Here is a 19,991-nt window from a genome sequence, read left to right as displayed (position 1 = left end):
GAAATAAAATCAAAACCCAAACTTAATTTGTATCGTGCTTGAGAGGACACAAATCATTTACACAAAACCTCTCACATAATCCCCACAGCAATGGACTGAGGCCTTATTATTCCCATTTGGCTGATGAGGAAACTGAGGTTTAAAGATGGTGGGAACACCCAAAACCACACAATGAAGGTAAGACAAGAACCCAAGGCTCCCTCCAAATCAGGCCCAAGGATCCCAGCTGTGAAGAGTGATCACTTTCTAACAGTCTCTTCCCCACACATACAGCCTCTGTCATGGTAGAGGAAAGTTCTGCTCAACTCAGACCAAAAGTCCAAACTGGGCTGGCTGAGTAATGGAGGAGCCTGAGGTGAAGTGGGAAATAGCTGGGGCAAGGGCCCCCCTCGTTGGACTTAAGACACTCACCCCAACAAGTGTGTGCAGCAACCAATCACTCAGGACAGGGCTTCCCTCCTCATCCTTCCCCTTCCCACCTTCACCCTCCACCCCAAAAACTACCCAAGCAACACAAAAGCAGAGGAAAACAAAGTACCCATATCCACACTTGTCCCTCCTGGCTGCCTGCCCACTGCTGCTGCAGGGACAGAGCGCTAAACCCAATTATCTTTAACCCGGTTCACTTTATGTGTCAAATTGGAGGGGGGTTCTGGATAAGATTAGATTTAAGTGAATGAACTTTGGATGAAACAGGCTTCCCTTTATAAGGTGGGTGAGACTCATCCAATCAGTTAAAGGCCTAAATAGAAAAAAAAGATTGGCCATCCCAAGCAAGAGGGACTTCTCCAGCAGACCGCCTTGTGAGTGCAACAGCATCATAAGCTCTCTTGGGGCTAGAGCCTGCTGGCCCACACTACAGATTGTAGATTTCCTAACCTCCATGATCATGTAAGCCAGCTCCTTATAATAATTTAAAATATATATGTGTATATATATATATACGCATATATATATTCCTTATAATTCCTCTGCGATTATGTAAGCCAATTCCTTATGATAACTTAAATATATATATATATATATATATATATATTATATATAGAGAGAGAGAGAGTAAGAGAGAGAGAAGAGAAAGACACAGAGACACAGACATAGCTCCTATTGGTTCTGTATCTGGCAAACTCTGCCTAATACAGGGTGCAACTTGTAATGGAGGACCACTGTGGGAACAAATTCTTGCTGCAAACATGGGATGCTCTCTGAGGAGATGAGGGGGAGGAAGTCAAAGCAGGGATAACATGCAGTGTCCATGTGGTGGGAGATACTGAAGTATGTGTAGTTCAGGAAGTGATGATGGTGGGGGTGCTGGAGTTGAGTAGAAATTTCATTTAGGGAGAACTAACAGTTTTAGCTATGTATGAAGAAAGAGTTAATTACTCTTGGAAACTCTGTAATATATAAGAAAAGTGTGGTATACAGCTAATCTTGGTTATGAAAATCCCACAAGTTGGCCAAGTATGGTGGCTCATACCTGTAATCCCACACTTTGAAGGCAAAGGTGGGAGGATGGCTTGAGGCCAGGAGTTTGGGACCAGCCTGGGAAACACAGAGAGACCCCCATCTCTACCAAAAAAAAAACACGATAATTAGCTGAGCATGGTGGTGTACACCTGTAGACCCAACTACTTGGGAGGCTGAGGCTGGAGGATGGCTTGAGCCCAGGAATTCCAGGCCACAGCAAGCTATAACTGTGCCACTGTACTCCAGCCTAGGCAACAGAGTGAGACCTTGTCTCAAAAAGTAAAGAAATGGAAAAAAAAATCCCACTAGAAAATGCATTTGACAAGTAATTTTTATCAAGTCACTAAACATTCTTGAAACAGGGCCCGATTAATATTATTAAAAAAGAAGAGCTTCCCAATTTTGCTCTATATGTGGGAGAATATGGTGGCCACCAACATACTTTTATTCAAACATACACTGGGGAGCAAAAAGTTTTTGTAACACAGCCAAGAAAGTATACAACATCCTATTTATTTTAGAGATGTAATTTCAGCAAACACATTCAATAAAACACATAATCTCCTCATCAGCTGCACTAAAGTTTATTTTTAAATAGAAATTCAAAATATTTAAGCCATAATCCTATCACAGCTGCAGGAGGATCGTCAATGTAGAGTTATAGGTTTACATTCACTCTCACCAAAATGTCTTTCATTACAGCATTATTTTTAGAATATTTATCATGTTGATAATTAAAGCAAAAAAGTCTATCTACATTTTGCTTTCATTACCACAGTAGTTTTCAAAGAAGTTTCTAGGTTTAAAATATATAAGACAGTTATTAAGTTTAAAATTTAAAAGCATGTAATGAAAATAACATCGAAAGTGAAAGACTAATAAAAGAGTGCTGACTTATTCCAGAAATCATAATCTACTCATGAAATTCTTCGTGGTGCCATAATTTTAAAATTGCATTAGACAATGACAGTCTTATCAGGCAGGGTGTTTTGAACTGCAAATAACAGAATAGCCAATTAAAATTTGCTTAAACAATTTGGACACTGATTTATCTGTTAACAAAATCTCTAGAGGTAGGTGGTCTAGGTTCAATAGGTCAGTGACCAGGTAGTTCAGTGGTTTGGTGATGTCATTGTAGGTCCAGACTCTGACCATCTTATCGCTCTGCCAGCCTAGGTTTTTGGCAACCACCTCCTTGTGATTGCAGGATAGCTGCAGCAACAACACATCATCACACAAGGGTGTTCAAAGCAGGAAAGCTGGGGCCAGGGAGATGTAATGGGTACATATCTCCCTGCACCTTTTTATCAAGGAGGAATATCTTTCCCAGAAGGCCCCAGTTGACTTCCATGAAGTCTCACAGACCAGAACGAAGTCACATGCTCACTTCCAACCAATTTGTGGCAAATGGGAATAGGATTACCACTAGCAGAGAAGCCTTCATTCATTCACTCCCCGAGGCTGGGCACACTACCGCTGAACGCCTGAATAAAACTGTGGTCTGTTAGCAAGGAAGAAAGTGTGGTGGGCAGTCAAGCGTGCCCCCCAAATGTAGGTAAAGAATAACAGCTTATATTGTTGAGCACATCTAGTACCAGGCACCTTACTATACACCTTATGTGCATTCTCTCATTTAATTCTCACTAGCTAGAGGCCATTATTATCTCTATTTCTCAGATGAGGAAACTGAGCCACAGAGTAGTGATATAGTTTCTCTAAGGTCTAGACTTAAATAGAATTTAAACTAGACAGTCTGATCCTAGAGCCAGCAAAGACTTTACTTGGGTAACTGAAAAAAATGCAGAGGCAGAAAAGACAGCTGACAAGGCTAGAGAATTCATTTTGGGTGGTAAGTTAGTTAAAGGAGAAGAATTGTAAAGCCCTTCAAATTTCAGATGAAACACATCTCACTTCACCCATTTTCACTGCATTATGCTAAGAAAGGAGAAAACTTGTGAGTTAACAAGGTTTATGATGCTTCTTTTAAATATATATTTTATTTATTACGAATATATTTTTAAATGTTTTTAAATTCACATATATTGCTAAAACTGTAACAAAGATATTTATTTCTTGATAGGTCTTTTATATACTTTATTATAATACACGTATATACATTTTACTACGCTTTTTTCCAAACCTTTTTCTTTGTTCACTGTCTTCCTGAATATGTTTTTGAGTAGCTTAAAAACATCCACATTTTATTTGTCTGTTGTTGTCCATCCAAATTCTTTCTCATTTTTCACCATCAGAAATAACAGCACAATAATATCTTTGTTCTTACAGTTTTTTTTCTTTAGAATAAATTCCAAGGAGTGGGTTACTAGGTCAAAGAGTCTGAACAATTGTGTGACTTTTTACATCCACTGCCAATGTGTTCTCGAAAAGAACTGAACTAATTAACATTGCTGCCAGAAATAAAAAATATACTCGTTTTCTGAGATCACATCAGCTTTATATTACTTGTATTAGTTTAATAGGCATAAAATGATTTCTCATTATTTTCTTCCTTCCATTGCTTTGATTTGGAGTGGAGTGGTTTTCTATAGGCATGCTTGCAAGTATTTCCTCCTGTGAAAAATCTGTTCTTACTCTTTGCCCATTAATCTTTCTGGATCTTGGTGCTGTTGTGATTCACATATTTCAAAACAAAGTTGGCTTAATTTTATTTCTGCAAACTGAATGCAGACTGAATGACTGGTTCGTCTAGACTTACACTTGGGCGGACCCAAATTCCAGCTTGTTTCCTCAACCTCCTAAATTTCAACAACTGAGGCATAAATGTCAATCTCAGCTATAAAAATATGAAAAAGAATGTTTCCACTGCTTAGTTTTTTTTTCTCCAAAAGACATACTAGGACTGCTATAATCAAAAATTCTCAGAGTAATATTAACATTTATGCATCAGTCCTTGTTTTTATAATCAACTACACTCTCCAAATGAAGGATTATTCTTTCAGGATGGGAATAATAGCCATGATAAGATACCTTCTGTGTCTTTATCCTGAAATTGCTAAGTGCAAAATCAAAGGAGGAATAAAGCAAAAAATTTTGCTTAAGTAGGAAAAAAGTCTCAAAATAACACATACAATAAAACTCTTTAATCTTTCGGCAAAAAAAAGAACAGGCATTGGTACACACAAACTTTTTTTGGACTCCACCACTCTGCCTGTTATCTAGTTTTGTTACCTAAATATTTATTCCCAAACCAGAATCCCTAAGAAAGACTTAAAATATAGATTCCTGCTCCCCCTTGTCCCAGGTCTAACAAATCAAAATCCTTAGGGTTGCATCCTGATAATCTACATGTTAAAAATATTCCTCAAGTTTTCAAATATTTTAGCTGCAAAATTCTCATTTTAAACTAAATCTTTTTAAGAACCATAAGGCTAATATTTATACTGATTTTTAAATGCTGCTAGGCAAAAGGCCTGTATTTACTCCTCCAGCGCTTGGAAAAGAGTTATTTGAAAGACAGTTTACACCCTTAATTAATCCTTTACCCAAGAAAGAGTAGAGGCCAGAAACAAATATTTTTGACTTTTTATGGTACCTGACTGCTTTAAAAGCTCTTTGTAAGCTGATAACAGATACAGATCATGTGGCATCCAATATCGATACTCTTAAGTCTAACTTATCCTCAGGATACTCCCTGAAGTATTCAGGAATTCTTAGTTCTATTACAAAGATTTTGTTGCCGTGATAGTGATTTTGTTTGTTTATTTAGAAAAATAAAAGTTAAAAAAAAATAGCTCCTGTAGGCCGGGCATGGTGGCTCACGTCTGTAATCCCAGTACTTTGGGAGGCCGAGGCAGGCATATCACAAGGTCAGAAGTTCAAGACCAGCCTGGCCAACATGGTGAAACCCTGTCTCTACTAAAAATACAAAAATTAGCCGGGCGTGGTGGCATGTGCCTGCAATCCCAGCTACTCAGGAGGCTGAGGCAGGAGAATCGTTTGAACCCAGAAGGCAAAAGTTGCAGTGAGCCAAGATCATGCCATTGCACTCCAGCCTGGGTGACAGAGCAAGACTCCGTCTCAAACAAAACAAAACGAAAACTCCTGTATAAGGATGGTACAATCATAATTTTCTTTTCTTTAATATCTTAAGGAAATTGTTTTTATACTTTAGGGAAAATTAAAAGAGGATCATTAAAAGAAACTTTCCGAATTTATCTACTGATTGCTTTTGAATTCGCACTGTCAGAACACTGACATTATCTCAGTTAATAAGATATTAGAATCGTATTCCAGGATATCAATAAACACAGTGGATAGTTTATTAATGTATTCAACAATATCAATATCCACATTCTGCCACTATATATTATCTACACATACATACATACATACATATTCCACATGTCAATAAAAATCAGTGGTTTAATGTCTTCAATAATGTTGATTTCTGCATTATTCTATTAATATGAATTATGCTATATATATATTCCATATATGTGTGGAATATACATATAAAAAGAAATGTATATTTCTACATTCTGGTTCTGGAAGAACCTGAGACCAGAAAGACATTAATGTAGACGTCTTCATAAGTTAATTCTTTCCTAACTCTCCAAGATATTCCCATGTAGGTGTTTAAATCACAGAAAAGTACTTCAGCTGGAATCTCACCTAGCTAAAGTGAAAGCACTGCAGTTAGTTTTGTCTTCCTTCTGGGGCCAAGAGAAAGAAAGTCACACTATGTGCAGTGGGCTATGAGGAGACACAGACAGGCAACTCTAAGTGGGCTACAAGTGAAAGAGTTAACTATTTACAAGCCCATTGATGCCACCAACACTGTATAAATCTCATTATTCTGCCTCATTCCAGAAACACACTCATAATCTGTGCAGGGTTCTTGAAAGATTGCATTAATGTTTCTTAGCCCAGCCACCCACAATGGGAGTATTCTGTACACAATTCGGTAATACACGGACAGCAAATCTTCTGCCCTCACTTAACTAAAACAAGCAAAAATACTCAATAACTCAACATGATTTCATGTTAAACCTCCAACTCCAAGGCCAGTGCAGTGACTCACGCCTGTAATTCCAGCACTTTGGGAGGCTGAGGCAGGCAGATCACCTGAGGTCAGGAGTTTGAGACCAGCCTGGCCAACATGGAGAAACCCCATCTCTACTAAAAATACAAAATTAGCTGGGTGTAATAGCGTGTGCCTGTAATCTCAGCTACTTGCGAGGCTGAGGCAGGAGAATCACTTGAACCCAGGGAGACAGAGGCTGCAGTGAGCCAAGAACACACCACTGCATTCCAGCCTGGGCAATAGAGCAAGACTTCATCTTAAAAAAAAAAAAAAAATACTTCCAACTCCAGCCTGTAATTGGCCAGAAATTTTAGTACTTCCTGAACTATCCTACCAAAATGTCCTAACAGCAGAGGAGCATCTCTTAAATACAAAATTAATTATTCTCCCTCATGGTTATCTTTAAAATTCTTGCAAATGTTCCACCTTAGTACATGTGTATATTGTGTATAGACACATATACATACACATATATATATACACAGACACACATATATATATTTGTTTTAATATCAAGATCATGTTTACTCTAAAACTAGGGGGGAAATTGATCCTCTAGGAGTATATACTAGGTGTACTGTAGCACTTCATCATGTCCCCAGTGGGGTGCACACCTATCAGATTACCTACCTTTTTCAAAATGCTCCCCTTCCATCCTTGAAACACGTCTACCAATCAGGTTCCTAAGAGCAAGGTGCTGCCCTGAGGCCCATGGTGATAGTTAACTGAACTAGTGAAGTACTCAGCTTAGGGCAGCCAAGGAGACTCCCTGTCCAGAGAATATGAGAAGGAGAGAAAGAGTGAGTGTCACTCTCTCTTTGGCTGAACCTGTAAGCCACATGTTCCATGACTGTGGTCCAAGAAGTCAGAAGGGCGGTCTTTAGAAAAGGAAGGAATGAAGAAGATACTCAGAGAGAAACAGACAGTGGAGGCAGGATGGGAATGCTGCCTGTTCCTCGCAGAGTTCTGTCTGTGGGGTCACCCTTCCTGGGGCTGGGCTCCATCCTTTTGGAAGCTCAGCTCCCTGAGTAGTCACCTCAGCATACACAGAACACACAGAACGCTGTTGTGAGAAACTCCAGCTAAGTGACAAAAAAAGGTAGGCCCAATATAGCAGCCTGGGGCCTTATTCACCAAGAGGTCAATTACTTGCTGTGGGCACACCCCAACTCTGAAAGAAAAACCAAATTAGCAACCATGCAAGCTCCTATTTGGATATAAGCTAGGTATCCCTTCTTGTCTAGCAAGAAGGCATAAATCTAACATGCCTTGCTTTAAACGTCATAGTTTTGGAATTGAGACTCCATAAACTGTAAGTTATGGGCCCAAAACAAAAAGAAGAGCTACAGTCCTGTCTGTGAACTTCCTTTTTTCCAGGTTGTTACATGCTTTACTGTTGCCACCCCTGATGGTGTGATAAGAGGCGGCCCCCTTGGGTTTCACCAGCCAGGCTGCCCTGCCGAAGGCAGCTACTCAGTGGCCAGCGCAAGCCAGCCAGAGCCAATAGGGCTAGAGCCCTGACCAAGGTAACAATGCTCCTGGAGTCAGATAATGAAAGCCAGAGCAGGAAGGACCCTGCACTTCAGCAGCGAGACTTTCACCAAATAAAGTTTAATCACGCATCTGTGCTGTACATTGCAGGGGGCCTTTGAAAAGCGTAATGTCTGGGTGCAGTTTAAAAATAAGGAATCTTGATCTGTCTGGTCTAACTTTAGAAAAATATTTGGAGGGGATTTTTAAGATACTCTGAATTATTTATACTTCTTAACGGAGGCTGTCTTTCATATATGTGGTTTGTGAGAAAATGTGTGGATGATCTGTAATTTGAGCCTGTTTTCAAAGCTTAGACACAGTGTCATTGAATTCGTACCATTTTCATTTAATTCTCTAGATGGCAGAATACTAAGACTTAAGCAATTAAAAAGGAAAAGATTTCAGATAATGAACTAGTTTCTAGTAACTGTGCAACAATGGACCAGGCTGGTTTCTAAATCACTAAGTGTCTGAACTTGACAACAGTTAAGATCAGATCCCTAACTGTCAGGAGCATGAGTACAAAAGATTCCTGCTGTTCTCTGATGTGTTTCTGACTATATGTCTTTGAAAGACCTTTCAGTTTTAATGCTCCAAAACTTAGATGTTTTCCATACACCAACGGCTCTATAAGAAGTACACGTAAGCACAGCAGAGCCAAATGACAACTTGAACACAAGTTACCTACATCAAAGTAACAAAACCAAAGTGCATTTGTCATTACAGAAGGAAATAAATCAAACTGAGACAGATGAACAGGAAAAAAAAATGTTATGAATTTGAAGTTAAACATCTTTTCAGGCTCGAGTTTTTAATACACTTTTAAGATTCTTTCCAAAGAAGACTTCAGGTATATACAAATACATTAATCCTCCTTAGAATAGATTTAAAACAAAGGCCTTGGTGTTTCAGAAAATGGGATAGGAAAAGAAGGGGATGTAAGGCCCTGTATAAAAACAAGTCAACAAGTTCATATTCTAAGCTAATCACTCCTATGCAATTTGAGGTACACACATCACCCTAGTCCAGGACTTCCATGTACTCCCAATAAATCGTAAACTGTCCTGTCAGGGGGCTTCAGCCTTCTCATAGATCACAGATGAAAGACCAACTCTATAAAGAGAGAGGAAGGGGATAAAACTGTATTCATTCTTTGGATGCCTCAGGAGGTACAGAAAAGAGAGAAGTCAGTTGATGTCCCTAAACCTCTAAAAGCAGCTCATCTTAAAAGAAGAAGAAGAATAGGTGAAAATACCAATCCAATCTCCAAGAAGAAAGCACTCTCCCTGCATAGGTTTAGTGTTTAAAATTTCAGGTGCGTGAGCTTAAGCAGATTCCAGGACTCTCTTTGAGGTGGTAGCAATCACTGTGTGGGATTTCTTTATAGGCAACGTCACTAGCTCTCTTTCAGGTAATTTTGCAAAGAAAGTCAGTTGGACAAATGTGAGTACCATGTAGACCCACCTGAGAAAGCTAAATATTTACCAGTTCAGTTTGATATGACAATAGTTTTTAAGAGGTATTCTTTAAAAAACAAATTAAAAGCACACAGAAAGACAGAAGGTTTTTTTTTTTTTACTTGATTAAAAGAGTCAACTGACAGTAATAGTCAGCTTTTTAGTGATTATTATAAATCTTTGGGGAAAAAAAATCATGACTTTCTTCAGTTCCATTTTTCTTTTTTTAGTATCTTAAAACAATTCAATATTTTTGCACAATTTTTTATTGTGTAAAGTATACTTAAAATTTACCGTGTTAAAACTGAAAGAGTATAATTGGATTGTTTGTAACACAAAGGATAAATGCTTGAGGGGATGGATACCCATTCTCCAAGAGGTACTTATCTCACATTGCACGCACATATCAAAACATTTCATGTACCCCATGAATACATACACCTACCTACTGTGTACCCACAAAAATAAAAATAAAATTTTTTTATTTACCATTTTAACCATCTTTAAGTGTATAGTTCACTGGGACTAAGTACATTCACATTATTGTACAACCATTATCATCACTCATTGCCAGAAATTTTTCCCCATCCCATTCTGAAACTCTGTGCCAATTCAACAGTAACTTCACATTGCCTCCACCCCTTAACCCCTGGTAACCACTATTCTACTTTCTGTCTCTCTGAATTTGACTTCTCTAGGTATCTTATATAAATAAAAATCATAGAGTAGTTGTTCTTGTGTCTGGCTTATTTCACTTAGCATAATATCTTCAAATTCAGCTATGTTATAGCATGTATCAGAATTTCCTTCCTTTTAATTTTATTTTATATTTATCTTTTATTTATTTATTTATTTTTGAGACTAAGTCTTGCTCTGTCACCCAGGCTGGAATATAGTGGCATGATCTCGGCTCACTGCAACCTCTGCCCCAGGTTCAAGCGATTCTCCTGCCTCAGCCCTGCAAGTAGCTGGGATTACAGGCATGTACCACCACACTTGGCTAATTTTTTCTTTTGTATTTTTAGTAGAGATGAGTTGCATCATGTTGGCCAGGCTAGTCTCGAACTCCTGACCTCAAGTGACCCGTCCACGTCAGCCTACCAAAGTGCTGCAATTACTTTGGAAATTCTGTACTCGGCCAGAATTTCCTTCCTTTTTAAGGCTGAATAATATTCCTTTATATGTACGTACCATATTTTGTTTATCAATTCATCTGTCACTGGACATTTGAGATATTTCCATCTTTTGGTTATCACAGATAATGCTGCTATAAACATGAATGTACAAATATCTGTTCACCTCTCTGCTTTGAATTCTTTTGGATATATACCTAGACATAGGATTGCTACATCAAATGGTAATTCTATATATAACTTTTTGAGAAACCATCATACAGTTTTTCATAGCAGCTGCACCATTTTACATTCCCAACAGCAAAGCACAAGGTCTCCAACTTCTCCACATCCTCACTAACACTTGCTGGTTTTTGGTTTTTGGATAAATAGTCACCCTGATGAGTATGACGTGGTATCTCATTTGTGGTTTTGACTGGCTTTCCCTAATAATTAGTGATTGCTCCATTTTCTTCAAAATGGTGTTTCAAAATATGTCCTCATGTTTTGTTTCAGGATCTCTTTCCATAGGATAGAAATGTAATCCTTGCTCTGAGTAGATATTCATGAAGTGTTCTGGGAGTTCTGAAGAACTTCCAACACACTAAAACTTAGAAGCCAGAGTTTCCATTATTCAGGTCTCAACCATGTACCAAACCTTGCAGCCTAGACAGAAAGATGTTGCCAAAAGTTTCCTCCTAGACTCTTAAAGACTAGGTAAAGCAGCCTTAAGCACAGTTCTCCTACAAAGGCAATAACGTAAGCTTTTACAGTCCAGGAAGATTAATGAACTGGGTGAGTAAAAATGAAAAGCAGGATGATCTCAGGACTCTGGGCCCAGGGATGCAAGTTTGGGCCACTGAGTCCAGCATTGCAGCTCCTACCAGAGGCCTTCCCTGAGCAGCTCCTGCTCACACATACACATCTGTATCCCCGCTCCCAGAGCTGCACACTAAGAACACAATGCAGCAACAGATTCAACCTTAAAAATAACTTCATAAACTTAAGAAGCAAAAACAAAGGTACTTGGAAGATATGGGAGTTAAAAATCCAGTTTTGAGACAGGTCCTTCTTAAATTCCCTGGATCTAGGTTCCTCTTATCTAGCCCACCAGGATTTTCCAGACTCCTGCAGATAATCTGTTTCCCTTCTGCATCTAAGTTCATCCAACCTTCATTAGACTGCCTGAAATTTCACTTTCAAACCTTTTCTCTTTTTTGTTAAATTGTCATCCTCCAACTCATAGTCACTAATTCAACAGCCAACAAGCATATGCCGCAGACTCCAATGTGCCAGGTGCTGAGCTTGGCACTGGAGACACCATGATGAATAAGACCAGACCCCAGCAGGAAGGACTTGCCACAGAGGGAGTCTGCCTTCTCTAGGTTCTTACTTTATCTAAAATGCTAACGTATCTCCTGGGGCATATAACCACCTTTTGCTCATCTATAAATAGAGTCACTTGCTATAACTCATTGAAAAGAATGTGGTCCAGGAGTTTCACATTTGTGTGGGATTCCCATGAGTGTGCACATAATTTGAGTAGAAAGAAAAGAAGAGGATGTGATCCAATAAAGAAAACAGGTCATACTACCTTATACGACCTTAAGCAAAATCACGCATCCATGGCCTCACCTAAAAAATGATAAGAATATTTTTCCTAGAAACAGAGACCTGAGCCAAACAATTTTTTAAAGGGAAGTTCATCAAATGCTTTTTTGCCAACCAGAAAAAAAGAAAAAAAAGGTAGACAATCTTTTCTTAAAAAAAATTGTTTCTTTTCTAATTTTTCTCTTTCTAAAAACATGAATCTGTATGCCAAAGATAAAGCTTTGATGACTGTGCACACCCTGTCTCTTCCATAGTAGCTGTATTGCTGCCGAGCCTTCTGAAGAGTGTTTAAGGAGTGATAACGAGGGACCCTAGAGAATCTGAGAGCTTTTGTTGCTAAACAAAAAATCAGAACAACGCTTGAGACGTTATACTACTAAGACAACAAGAACATTTGTCTCATATCAAACAAGTGACAGGGCCTGCTAACTCCAGTGATGACCAGAAGAGACAGCCTGAAAGTCTAGTTCATCCTTATGAAGAAAACAGGATCTGAAAAAAACTCACACCTCGAAATCATCTCTTCTGTGTGATGGGATAAGAGAAAAACCAAGGGCAAAATGCAAATTCACATGCAAGTAGAAATCACAACTAAAAATCTATAATGTATGGTATGTGCTAGGCTTCACAACAAGAATCTATCAGAAACAGCTTAATTCCTACCAGCCAGGACAAAATATTCACAAACTGTTATACAAACAAATCTTCCCAGCCATACGGTAGTTCCCTCTGATAGAGCACTCTGCGAGGAGAGCAATAAACAAAATCCAGACAGGAAGTAGCCAGAAAGAATAAATGGCAGAGCTTTCTGGCACTATCTTCTTGTACAGAAACAAGAGACGTATTTTTATTTTAATAAAATTATCTTAGAACCCAGGCCCTAAAATTACTTAATATGATTCCCCAGAGGTGGGGAAAGTCATAAATGAGGTTGTAATGTTTTGGCTCCATTCCTAGAGTGAACATCATAAAGTGAACTCTATTTACCAACCACCGACAACTCCAGAATCAAATTCCCATGCAGAATAAACGATTTTTACCTATCCCCTAGTGGGTGCCCTTTCGGAAGCCTTTTCTCATTTTAAGGTATATGGATTTGTGCTAATGGAAATTCCATGTAAAAATTTCAACCTACCAAAATGAGCCCATTCTTTCCACAGAAAAATGTTTGAAGAAACTACAGTTGCTTTTAAGTTAAGATTGACAAGCCAGATGTGATGACTCACACCTGTAATCCCAGCACTTTGGGAGGCCGAGGTGGGCGATCACTTGAGGCCAAGAGTTCAAGACCAATCTGGCCAACGTGGTAAAACCCTGTCTCTAATAAAAATACAAAAACCTAGCTGGGCATGGTGGTGGCACGTGCCTGTAATTCCAGTTACTTGGGAGGCTGAGGCAGGAGAATCGCTTGAACCCAGGAAGTGGAGATTGCAGTGAGCCGAGATCATGCCAATGCACTCTAGCCTGGGAAACACAGTGAGACTGCGTTTCAAAAAGAAAAAAAACTTTAGACTGACAATACATTCAAAATTTACTTTTCCTAACATGGATGTCTAAACAATACATTAAGCAAGATGTAAACATTGCATGATATGGTCTGGTGCTGTCTGTGAATAATAATTCCTCCTCCCTGCACTAGGCGCAGCTCTCCTGCCACAGCCCCTCACTCGCTGAAAATGTACGCCTGCTCCAAGTTCGCCTCCACTCCCTCCTTGGTCAAGAGCACCTCACAACTGCTAAGGCATCCGCTCCCTGAACATGTGACAGTGTCTGCAGCCTGGCAGTCTCACCTCCCCTTACCTCACTTGTCCCTGGCCGCAGCTTCCAAACCAGTGCCATTTCAAGGGACATCCACAAAGCAGCCAGGTTCACTGGGGCTGGGGCTGCCACAGTGGGGGTGGCCGGTTCTGGGCTGGGATTGGGACTGAGTTTGGGAGCCTCATCATTGGTTATGCCAGGAACTCTTCTCTGAAGCAACAGCCCTTCTCCTACACCATTCTGGGCTTTGCCCTCTACGAAGCCATGGGGCTCTTTTACCTGACAGTGGCCTTTCTCATCCTCTTTGCCATGTGAAGCAGCCGTCTCCACCTCCCATAGTTCTTTCTCCCATGTCTCGTCAGCCCTGTATATTCCTTTTCCTATACTTCCCAGATGGCCTGGGGAACATGGTTAGCTCAGGGTTTGACAGAGTAAAGACAAATACTGTATTAATAAGAAAAAAAAGGTGTTATGTCAAGTTTGAATTTGCTTAAAAGCCACAGCAGTACATGAACACCGAAGAGTAAATGTCCCTATTCCAGTGTAGCAGAGGCTCCTAGCTGTCTCCCCAGTATCCATCTTCTCTTTCCGCTAGAGTTACAGAAGCCTTAGCTGAGCACATGGCTGCCTCCTTAAAGATTACAGTTCCCAGTCTCCCTTGTAGAAAAGTAATTATGTGATTGATTCTGGCCAATGGAATCAGATGTTTTCAACTTCCAGGTCAAGTTCTTAATAGGAAAGGAACTGGAAGCCCTGTGCAGTGGTGTCCCTCTGTAGTTCCAGCTACGCCTGAGGCTGAGGAAGGAGGATCACTCGGGCCTAGGAGCCTGAGACCAGCCTAGGCAACATAGTGAGATCACGCTTCTTATTTTAAAAAGAAAAAAAAAAGGAAAAGGAAAAGAAAGGAGGCTGCCCTCCTCTTTCCTAGTTTCTTTTCCCATGGTGACAGAAACTGGACCAACTATCTTAGCTGAAAGATAGAAGCCGTGTGGTAGAGAAGGCACAGTAATAAAAGAAAACTTTATCCCCAACATCAAGGAGCCATCTTCTCAGTCTTAGTTTGTTTATGCTCCAACCATTAATAGATGAGAGTAAAATAAACTTCTGTGTTCTTATTTTGACCAAATAAGTATCCTGACTAATATCTCTCTTGAAGCACTCTGAATTCAACAGCTATCTTTTGTTTTGATAGCCATTCCTTAAGCAGAAAGCACCCTAGATTTCTTGAAGGGAATTTCCCAGCATGTTTTCAGCATGCACTGTCAGGGTTTGATATTAGCATCAACCTTTCTGAGTTTTAAGTATCATTTTTCACAATCTCTGAAGTCTGAGCTTCAATAAATAATTCATAACAAGGGGTGGCTTTCTTCCCTTTCCCTCAGGGTATCTTTACAGAAGGAGAAAGTCTTCAGCTCTAGCACTCATCCAGTAAAGGGCTCGTCTTGTCTTCCTCACCTCTGCATCTTCCCAGAGATGGCAGGATGCTCCTGGACACTAGAATCCTTCACATCATTTATCGTATGGGAATCTTTCCTTAACCTTTTCCAGACCCCTGAGGGTGATGAGAAAATAACTTTTCCCAAGTTCAAGAAATCAAAACCTGTGACTCTATATCCCAGACAAAATGGACAAAATACTTAGGTCAAAGTTATCAGATCAGCTTTCATAAGCTCTTTAAAAATTATACAGTTTTCTTTTAAAAGACACTAAATGGTCTCGATTTTTTAATGATCATTGCCATTTACAAAATGAAAACAATAGTTGGCTCAATGACAAGGATGGTAAAAGAGTCAGCAGCATCTTGGGCACACTGAGAAAACCTGTAAACCTCCCACAGAACTCATTCCTCATAGAAATATTCTGTCCAACATCAACCCCTATCCCACTCTAGCCAAAATTCCAAATAAGTGCAAACACACCATCAACCTCTTCCACACGCCAGGTAGTTTTTTCTTATTTTAGTCAGAGAAATGTTAATATACTTCCTTAAGTAACAGCTTTTTAAAACTGAAATCGTGGGCTACCTCTTTTTTTTTCTTTACTGTCTCTGCCTTGTCTAATAAAATGACATAGTGTTTTGTTTCATGATTCTCTATCTCCTAAGCATAGACTTTCTCATATGCAGAGAGTATTATAATTGAGACCATTTATGAACAAAGCATATTAAATGTTACCATGAAAATACTGCAAACCAATGGGTATCGCTTTCCTTTAACACTTGAAAGAGCACATAATTCCATGATCTTAAAAAGAAAGACAAAAAGAAATGTTTTTAATAATATTTCAACCCTTTGGCTTTGTTAGCAGTATAATATAAGAGTTCTAATCTGAAAAACTTATGCTTTCACAAATTGAAATCGAGTAGTAAAAGTATTTTGTCACATCCTCCAAGGGCTAAAATGTAAAGCATATGACATAGCCATATATAAAAATGACCTTCAGTTAAAAAGTAATAAATCAAATGCTCACTCTCCAAGCAGAAAGTCACAAACTGAATACCAGGTAAAAGGAAAGCTGTACATGAAGGCTTTGTGCTTTCATGGGAGAAGGACTGCTCATGCAAGTGGAACCTATTGGAGGGGTGGAACTCATAGTCTTTCAGGGGTTCAGCTGGAGGTGAAGACTAAAGATTTCTCCACCAAGCACCATCATTTTCAGTCCTTTCTGATTAAGGACCAAAATTAAAGCTCAGTAGCTACTTCATTTTGATAATTTTTAGAAAGCCTCAAATAACAGCTAAGAACCTTCTATAAGCATGCCAGAGGAAAAGGGGGAAAATGGAAAATTACAGTTGAAATTACATCCTTAAGAGAGCCAGTTAAGCCACTAATATACAAACCGATCTCAAGTCTGCTATCAGACCCAGAAAATCACAGATGAGGAATTCATTTTAGGACTAATTACACAAACATTAAATCACTCCATTTTTTAACTTTTACATTTAAAATGTTGGCATTTTTCTTCCTTTTTCTTTACATGAACTGGATGACAGTCCCCAACCAAGACACTTGACCTTGGAAATGAGAAATCATCTAGTATGGGCACGCAAGAGTGTCACTAAACTCTGTATAACCCCAGGCAAGTCATTGCACCTTTCTACTCTGCCATTTCCCCACCAGCAAAAAACAAACCACACTTCCTACTTCCTGTTGTGATGAAAAATGAAATAACCTAAGTAAGTCAAGTGCCTCAGAGGCTTTCAATGTGCTTTATGACATTCATAGAGTCAGTTTTGAGCATGTGAGAAATAATCTCTTCCATTTAACCTCCTATTCACAATATAGAAAAATATCCTGTACAGTCTATTAAAAATAATAAAGGCAAAAAGTTTGACCCTCTCCGGTCATGGAAAATTACTTTCTCTGAAAAGCCCAGTCTTCTAGATTAACCTTCAAGAGAACAGGGATTTTGTCTGTTTTGCTCTGTAAAATATTCTCAGCACCTAGAACAATGCCATAATAAGGCATTCATTGAATATTAGATGAGTGAATGAATAAAGCTTTAGCCTGAATAAACGTGGAAACACTTTTTATTTTAGCTATTTTAGGTGGATGTTTTAAAATGTATAGTAGCGTTCTTCCTTATCATCTTGAGAAAGTTATAAGGACATTTTGCAGATGACTAAGGGTCACCATCATGAACATCCTATATTTCAAGGATGCTCTCAGTGTCTTTTAAAATACTAAAATCACTCCGGAATTTTTAATGTAATTTTCAGCTCCTTTATGCATTTATCATTTTTCCCATCCTCCCCCATCTTTCTAATAGGTTGTCATTTCTCCCTATTGTGAAGAATTGGCTGTTGCTAATTTATTGTGCACTTAAAAGCCAATTAGCCACGTGTCTAAAGAAAGAGTACATGCCTCTGAGGGCCTGAGGCCTTCTCCTAAGAGTGAAAAATACAATCCTTAGACTTTTCAGCATCTATGTTTGGCTCCACCTTTTAATGCTTTGTAATTATCCACCATGTTCTAGATAGGTAAAAGGCCAGATATCCCAAATTCCAAATAAGTGTACCCAATGAACTCATGCTGAAGTAACATGCCGTGGTACTAAGGGGTATTTGCTCCATGAAACAGGGCATCCGAAAACAATGGCCCCAAATAATGATGGTTATCTAAGTAAGTAGCTGGTCCAGGGCTAGAGTAGGGGTATCCAAGGCAAAGCACCAGGAGTGGAGGGAAGACTATCTCTTGGTGCTGAGTGTCCAAGGGAGAAGCCATTCCAGAGTTGCTGGGGTCAAAGTAAGGCATCAAGGCAGGAACTGAAAAGTCACCAGAATCAGGGGCAAGGTAGAAATCACAACTTGGGAACAAAGCCAAAGTCCAGTCCCCCAGCGTGGAGCACAAAGGCAAGGCCAGACCCGACTTGACACAGAGTCTCAAATTCAGGCTGAAGCTCCTTAAATTCTCGGATCCAGAATGGGATCTCCAGGAAGGAGCCAAATGTCCTAGATTGTGGCAAGGCTGAGGAACCCGGCACAGATTTTACGAAAGGAAAAGAAGGGCACAGGGTGGCCAACTACCTCCTTCGCCATGGCCCAAGGGCATCACAATAGGAAGGATAAGGTGGGGAATACGCCAGACACTGTGGAGCCAATCTATGAAGTCCTTTTAAGCCCAGCTTTAGCACACGTGCAGTGAAAATCTATCAGTCTTTTTGATAAGGGAATAGCAAAGGTAGAAATCGTGGTTCAGGAAGATAAATCTGGAGAAAGAACCATCTAAGCTACACTGGGGCAGGGGAAATAGGAGGCAAAGAGATGACAAGTTATCTGGGAGCAATGTGATGAAGGCTCTGACAATTTCCAACTTTGGGTGAGAAAAGAGAGAAACTATCATTTTTTGTGACTTTCTGTGAACCAAGCACAATGCTGGCATTTTTTACACTTGTTATCTCATGTATTCCTGACTTTAAGTCTGCGAGAGAAATATATTGTTCCCATTTTATAGGTGAGGAAATTTATATATATATATATATATATATATAAATTGCATTTTAGGTTTTGGGGTACATGTAAAGAACATGCAGGATTGTTGTATAGGTACATACACAGCAATGTGGTTTTCTGCCTCCATCCCTATCACCTATATCTGGCATTTCTCCCCAACTCCCTACCTCCCACTGTCCCTCCCCTAGTCCCCCCACTCCCCATAGACCTCAGTGTGTGATGCTCCCCAGGTGAGAAAACTTAAAATCCAGAGAGAGAAGGAACTGTAGTCGCATGGTGTGGATGACAGAGATGGGATTCACTCTGGAATGATCTGATTACAAAATGCCCACTTGCACCAGCTGATACACAAGTGACTTTTATTAAATGGAAGAAAGGGGTGAATGGGATAAGGAGGAGGGGGTCTATATGTCTGCATGCATCTGCTTTTCATGGGCTTAACGAATCAGCCTGGACCGAGGCCTTCCTCATATGCCCTGCCTTCACTCAGCAGAACTGGGAAGCCATCAGACTGGAGGCTTTTATCCCCAGGACCCCTCCCTAACACTGGGGAAATCATGTTTTTAAATGGTTTTTAAAATAGTAATGATCTAAAGCTATCTGTCTAATAGGTGTATTGATTGCTCAGTGTTCTTAAATTAGGACATATCTCGTGGAACCATAGATTACAGCTGGTTTGGGGGAAAAAATGACTCAGATAAAATAAGAAATGCATACTCAAAAAATAATCCAACATTTCCATGAAAAGCTAGTAAGCTTTGGGGTGCTGGTAATGTATTTTGTTTTGTTTTGTTTTAATCTGGGTGCTACTCATAGAGTGTGTTCATGGAGATTTATACTTATTAAATGTGCTCTATTCCACATGTATAGTATGCTTCAACAAAGTTTTTAAACTGCCAGAACAAAGTAATATTTTATCCCTGCCCTGTTCCAGGGTAAACTGGCCTTTTATAAATAAGCAATAAAGCAGGCAAAGTTTGAATATGGAGACCTGAGCAGTAAGACTCCTCTCTCCTAATGGAGATCCACTAAGAAGCACTCTACTCATAAACAGAAGGCTG

At 39.5% G+C, this 19,991-nt stretch overlaps 1 protein-coding gene and 1 pseudogene across 5 annotated transcripts in view; one reads left to right on the top strand and one right to left on the bottom strand.

Moving 5' to 3' along the window:
• Positions 1-19,991, bottom strand: part of ANKRD44 (ankyrin repeat domain 44) — a 348,906-nt gene that overhangs the window by 284,247 nt on the left and 44,668 nt on the right. The gene's annotated exons all lie outside the window — the stretch shown is intronic.
• Positions 13,898-14,294, top strand: LOC105718383 (ATP synthase F(0) complex subunit C2, mitochondrial-like; annotated as a pseudogene).

This window comes from Aotus nancymaae, unplaced genomic scaffold (genome assembly GCF_030222135.1).
Source record: "Aotus nancymaae isolate 86718 unplaced genomic scaffold, 86718_ANA_hifiasm-v0.15.2.pri h1tg000008l, whole genome shotgun sequence".
Taxonomy (NCBI): domain Eukaryota; kingdom Metazoa; phylum Chordata; class Mammalia; order Primates; family Aotidae; genus Aotus; species Aotus nancymaae.
The sequence above is the reverse complement of the archived record's forward strand: the minus strand, read 5'-3'. Positions and strand labels throughout refer to the sequence as shown.